The following is a 6295-nucleotide window of genomic DNA, read 5'->3' on the forward strand; positions in this document are numbered from 1 at the left end:
GATAAAGCAGATTTTATTTGCAATTGCAATGGCAGGCCTCCTGCTAGCAGGTGAGCCCCCAGAAAAATGGTGTTACAACTTTTTATGCCCTATTGCCTGACGCTTATCTCTTTATCCTCTAGTTCCTCATTGGCTGAGTGCTTTAGGTTCACCAATCTTCTTGACACTTCACTAAACATACAAACGCTGGAAAAACATAAATCTTCACTGGCTAAGCGTAAACTTCTAATTAATTAATTAACTTCTGATACTTACTTCACACTTGGTTATTGTTTTTGGATGTCTGCTCATCCTCCCTTGCATAGAGATAAGCTCGGAAGGAGGACAGAGGGGAGTATCTTGATGCCTGCCTGTCCCAACCTTCTCATGGGGTTGTGACAGTCTGGCCTTCTGTAGAGACCCTAGCTTCTTTGATGTTTGTTAAATCTGTTTTTCTTTTGCTGGGAGTTTCTTATCCTAACAGAACAACCCTACAGTATGTTTTCTAATCCATAACACTATACTCACATTGTTTGGAACATTTAACAACTATTGCAGTTTAGCAAGAAGGAATTAATCACATAATTCAGCAGTTATGTTTCTAAAACATGCCGCTAACATATACAGTATTTCTACTTTTTAGATCAATTATTTCCAAGGATAAGTTACAGAATACAAATACATTATGTTTGACTTCTTCAAACCATTTGCTCTTTTTAGTATCTAATGCAGACACAACATTCCATTCCTACAATTCGCCCCACCTACCCCCCCCTTTTTTTTTACAATGTTGATTTCTGCAATTCTTTTCTGAGATACGATTCTAAAGACTTCTTCTTCACTTTCTTCATTTTCCATTTCTTCTAATACCATAATTTTATCCGAATATGGTGTTGGCTCCATTATTGTTTGTTCAGCAGTGCAGTTTCAATTAATTGCTGTACCAATCGCCTCACGCAGGGGACAGCATACAGCATACATACAGCAACCGATGGCCATCAGGACTCCTGCTACCACAATCGAAGTAAATATGGACACAGTCATCCCTTTCCATTTGCCAAACCAGGACTCCAACCATCCAGTGATGGAAGTATCTATTCCTGAGTTTTCTACCAGTTCATCAGCAAGAGTAGTAAGCCCCTGTCGTGCTTTAGTTATTGTGCCATCCGGGGCTGTATTATTTAGGGTGAAAGTGCAACAAGTGCCCAACATTACACATTACACATTACACATCCTTTTTCAGCTAATATGTCTAAGAGATCCTGTTTTCCCAGGCCATCCTACTTGTAGCATCCAATTGTGCCACAATTCCCTTTGTTACCTCCTTTGTACAGTTTATAAATCTCTGCTGATTGTAATAGATGTAGTTTATCCAACCTACGTTTTTGTTAATTTGTCACCCACCAGAATAGTGACTCAAATACTGCAGCAATTTGATTTCTAGCCTTGAATTCATCAGGGACACCTCTGGGCACCCCAATTGAATCTCTATATATTGCATCAACAAATGAGACTCCTAGGCTCCTTTTGTTCTTTCTGTGAGTATGTGATAGATCCTTCTCGAATGCCAGAATGGACGGTATACCCAGGGGAACAAGTGCACAGGTACCTCCCCAGTTAGATGGGAGAATGGACGTAAGATCTTCCCACCGCAATACCAGCAGAGATCCGCTCGAGGGATTCCCAGCCTCGAATAGTTCCCCGCTAAATCTTTCATAACATCCAAGGTTTCACTGCACAGTGAGAAATTCCCTATAGGCCTAGTAGTCCTCAGCCTATCTTGAGAGGCAAGCTGTACGGTTACCTATGGCCATGGAGAATGCAGGAGGGATTTTGGCATCCATCTCTGATATCGGGGGAAACAAAAGGGAGAGTGATTTACAGGCTTCATTTCCCCAGGTGGTTTTCTCCAGGTACAGGATCATACATTGCATCCCTTGGGAATCCTTAGTCCACCCCAGAGGAAGGGGTACTACCTGAGCTTCAGGCTGTCCCGATGCGCAAGCATAGCAGTTGCTATGGTTGAGACTCCGGACAGTATACTTAATCCATTCTACCCAGGCATTCACATCTCCGTATCCTGTCTCAATTTCAAACATTTGTCTGAGATCCTTTATTTCTGTAATTACTACGACTGCAGGATTTTTAGGAGGATTTTCCACTCCCTTTTTCTTAACCTGTACATTTTGAGCATGATCAGGGAGTGAATCCCATCCAGCTATTCTGAATCTAGCTACTGGGTCTCTTCCACATATGTTTAGTCCAATGCCATAAGTGATGTTAACAAGGCTGTCGGCCTTGCTAATCGCTATTGTCACTGGATTACACTGCAAGGCCTGGCAGTCTGGTTGGACAACTCCTTTAAACATCCTAATCCGTTCTTTTAGTGTGTGTGTTTGTGAAGTATCAAATATCCCTGGGGTGTATGTCCAGCCTTGGTAAGCAGTCATCCACCATACATTATTCCATCCCCTACCATACATTATTCCATCACCTACAAGGGGATCCCGTATTCATACCTAATTCAGGGCACAGGTATTTCTCTTCATTGCTCAATTATTGTTGGGCACTGAAGCCCCCACAGGCTATCACATGGCATCGAATGTGACGGTCTCAGGCATTTCTCTCCTTGTTACATTTACTCACATCTTAACAGAGTACCCTCCCACGCCCCTCTGCAGGTCATCCTTTTTCCATGCAATCAACTGACCGAGACATTCTTTGAAGGGGATTATTGTCAAGATCAAAACTATTAATTGGTCCCTTCCCAGCATCATTGTCAAATCTTAAATTTCTATATAGTTACTATAGTGAAGAATAGGATATACTCTGCTACAAAATACAAATATACGCCTCCCTACTGTACTGTTGCTGACGTTTGTCTCTCCATTCCTGGGTTAGCACTCCCAGGGCTGCCCCTGATCTATGTCAACAAAGAGCTGGAAAGGTTTATTCAATGCAGGGAGAGCCAGGACTGGGGCTGTAATTAGACTTAGTTTTAATTCCTCTGTTAACTCCTTTTCCTCGGCAGTCCACTCAAGGGTGTTGGGTTCGTTATCTAATAATTTAAGGTATAGTCCTTTGGTTTTCTGAGCATATGCTTCTATCCAGAGCCTGCAGTATCCCACTACCCCTATGAATTTTCTCAATTCCCTCTTTGTTCTGCGCGAGGGTAATTCAACAATTCCCTGAATTCTCTCTGGGGTGATTCTACACTTTCCCTCAGAAACTACACGTCCCAGATATTTACATTCTCTTTCCATATAATGTAGTTTATTCTTTGAGACTCTCAGTCCCTGTTTCCCTAGAAAATGTAGCAGTACATTTGTAGCCTTTTTAACCTCTGCTTTTTCTGGTCCTGACAACAAGATATCATCTACAAATTGTAGCAGTGATACTCCCTCGGGTGGCTGAAAGTGTTCTAATATTTGCTCCAAAACTTGCTCAAACAGATTTGGTGATTCTGCAAACCCCTGAGGCAGAACCATCCACTGATACTGTTGTTTTCACCCTCTCAGGATCTTCCCACTCAAAAGCAAATATATCTCTGCTCTCCAGATCCAGGAGACAAGACCAAAAGGCATCTTTTTTTAGGTCTATAACACTGAACTATTTATCTTCATTTGGGATTTTGTTCATCAGTGTACATGGGTTTGGAACCACTGGATGTCGTTTTTGTACTATTTCATTAATTTTTCTCAAGTCTTGGACTAATGTTTCCTTACTGGCAGACTGGGGGAATTGAAAGGCGACATACATGGTTCCAACAACCCATCTTTCAATAATCCTTGTATCACAGGTTAAAGCTCAGTATGTCCCTCAAAAGGAATTGGGTATTGCTTCTGTCTTATGGTCTCATATTTTTCCTGTAGCTTTATTTTTAAAGGGGCTATTTTCAGCCCCCCCCATTCCCCTCCTTTGCCTAGACCACAGGATCTATCCCTTTCTCATCTGTCTCAGTTAACACATTCATTGATACTGTAATTCCCTCCTGACAGGTTGTTATTTGTATTCCCAGTTTCATCATAAGATCTCTCTCCAGCAAATTAGTGCCTGCATCAGGTACATACAATAACTGTCCTGTTATTGTCCTATTCCCTAATCTCAATTCAGTGTTTTCAAAAAGTGGTACTGTCATCCCAGTCCCGTCTACCCCTGTTATCCTTAGAGTCTCATCTGTTAATTTGAGTCCTGACACTTTATAAGCTAGCAATGATCGAGCTGCCCCAGTATCAACTAAAAATACAACCTCACTACACGATCCAATGTGGAAACCATCAACTTAGCCTTCTGCTTTTCTTCCCCATTTTCCCTTCTAATATATATCTTCTGAGCCTCTTGTAAGAGCTCCTCCAGGGGCCTCGTATTCCATCCTTCTATCTTCTGAAGTTTTCTCTGTATGTCTGGCCATGCCTTAGTTACATCATCTGTCTTTTCTATATTTGTCAGTACTGACAAGTTCTTCTGGAAATACTAAGATTTTGAGAGCTAAACCAGTAAGCTAAAGAAAAATGCACACCCTTTCCTTTCAAGGCCAACTATTTTTAAGAGGTCACCACCAAGTAAAGATACAAAACCAACTTTATTAGTTTCATTGTAGATGTGATGCATGAATATTGGAAAAAATAGAGAAAACTTCTATCCCAGTGTAGCAAAATATTTCCAGCAAAAATAATAGTTGTTTTCTAGTTACCTACATTTAAAAAGATAAGTACATGGACATCCTAGTTCTCTGCTAAGAATCATCTGAACACTTCTGGTTGTATGCACTCAGGGACCATGTCTATATCCATGGCTTACTGAGTCTGACTTCAGAAAACCATTGCCACATGAGCTGCCTAGGGAAAACAGTGCCCTCCTGTTTATGCTCTAAATGTTTAAAGTAAAATTAAGCATAATTTCCTTGGTTCAGGCCATCTTCTTTGTTGCCTGAACACCTGGAATAGCTGATATTCCACAAAGATTTACAAGGCTTTGCTCTGCACACAACCTTTGCAAACAGTATCCCACACTGTTTAAAAGACAGCTGAGGGTGTAATGAGTGTGCAACACAAATCAGCACTCACCTCTGCCTTACTGCACAAGCATTTATTCCTGTAGGGCAAAATCAGCCTGTGTTGAAGAAAAGCTGTGTGAAAGTAGACGTGTAAACAACTCTAAAACAAATTAGTATTTCTCAGTCAATAAGTTTGCAGCACACAATATTTGTCTAAAAGTATGATCAAAGTCTATATAGCAGGATAGCAGCCACAACATATTTTTCCTGGAACCCACCACAACTATATTTGCTACTGATTGACAGTTATTATTTTTTTAATACACACTCTTTGATGGCCAGAAGATGTCGTTCTAGAATTAGATGACTCTGTACTTCAACCACAGCTGAACAATTCCATTTATTTCTTAGAATCATAGAATCAGAAATGTTGGAAAGGACTGCTAAGATCATCAAATCAACTATCAGCCCACTACCACCATGCCCACCAGACCATACGTAATCAAGCTGTTCTAACTGTAGTTCACTGGCAAAAATGAGTCATGCATACACTGATTATGTTAAAAAAAAATAATCTACTCTGACTATGCATTCTCAACCGTTGTGGAAATTATGGGGCTTTTTTTAAAGTAAATCTAATATAGATATAAGTTTTTATATTTATTAGGTTGATTTAATATATGAAAAAAGAAAACTTAGTATCTAAGCATGATATAACATAATTTTAGTAAACAATCCAATTTGAGGTTGTAATTGTAGCACTGCTCTAGGTTATAGGGAGGTTTCATTTATGTTAGATGTTTCATATCAGTTTGCGAATTGAATTTGGCCAACTTTCCTAACACACAAAAGATATTTCCTCCCTTTATTGAGAAATAATTGGACAGTTTGTCACAGAAAAAACTGTAGTCCATAGAACTTCATTGTTGTTTCCAACTTTGTTTTACAACTCCCCAGTTGAAAAGAAAGACAGCGCCCAAGGAAAAATACTGCAGAACGAGGTCTCTCATTCACATACATAAAAATTGAACCTCTCAGAATCTCTTTATAAGCAAACATATATATTTACAGTTATCTTTGTGTGTGTTTACTACTTGTCTATATCACAGCTATTGGTGGAGAAACGTAACAGTAGTTCATGGAAGAGAGATAGACTGTAACAAACATCTCAGGATTTTATGATCAGCATTTTGGAAGAAACTCTTTTTTTCTCGTTCTTTGTTTTTATTAGTTTTTTGAATTCTGAGATGTTAGTTCTGTAATCTACAGAAGCTGTAAAATTGATAGATTTACTGTGTCGCTCCTAAACCCAATGTGGTG

This window comes from Meleagris gallopavo, chromosome 3 (assembly GCF_000146605.3).
Source record: "Meleagris gallopavo isolate NT-WF06-2002-E0010 breed Aviagen turkey brand Nicholas breeding stock chromosome 3, Turkey_5.1, whole genome shotgun sequence".
NCBI lineage: Eukaryota > Metazoa > Chordata > Aves > Galliformes > Phasianidae > Meleagris > Meleagris gallopavo.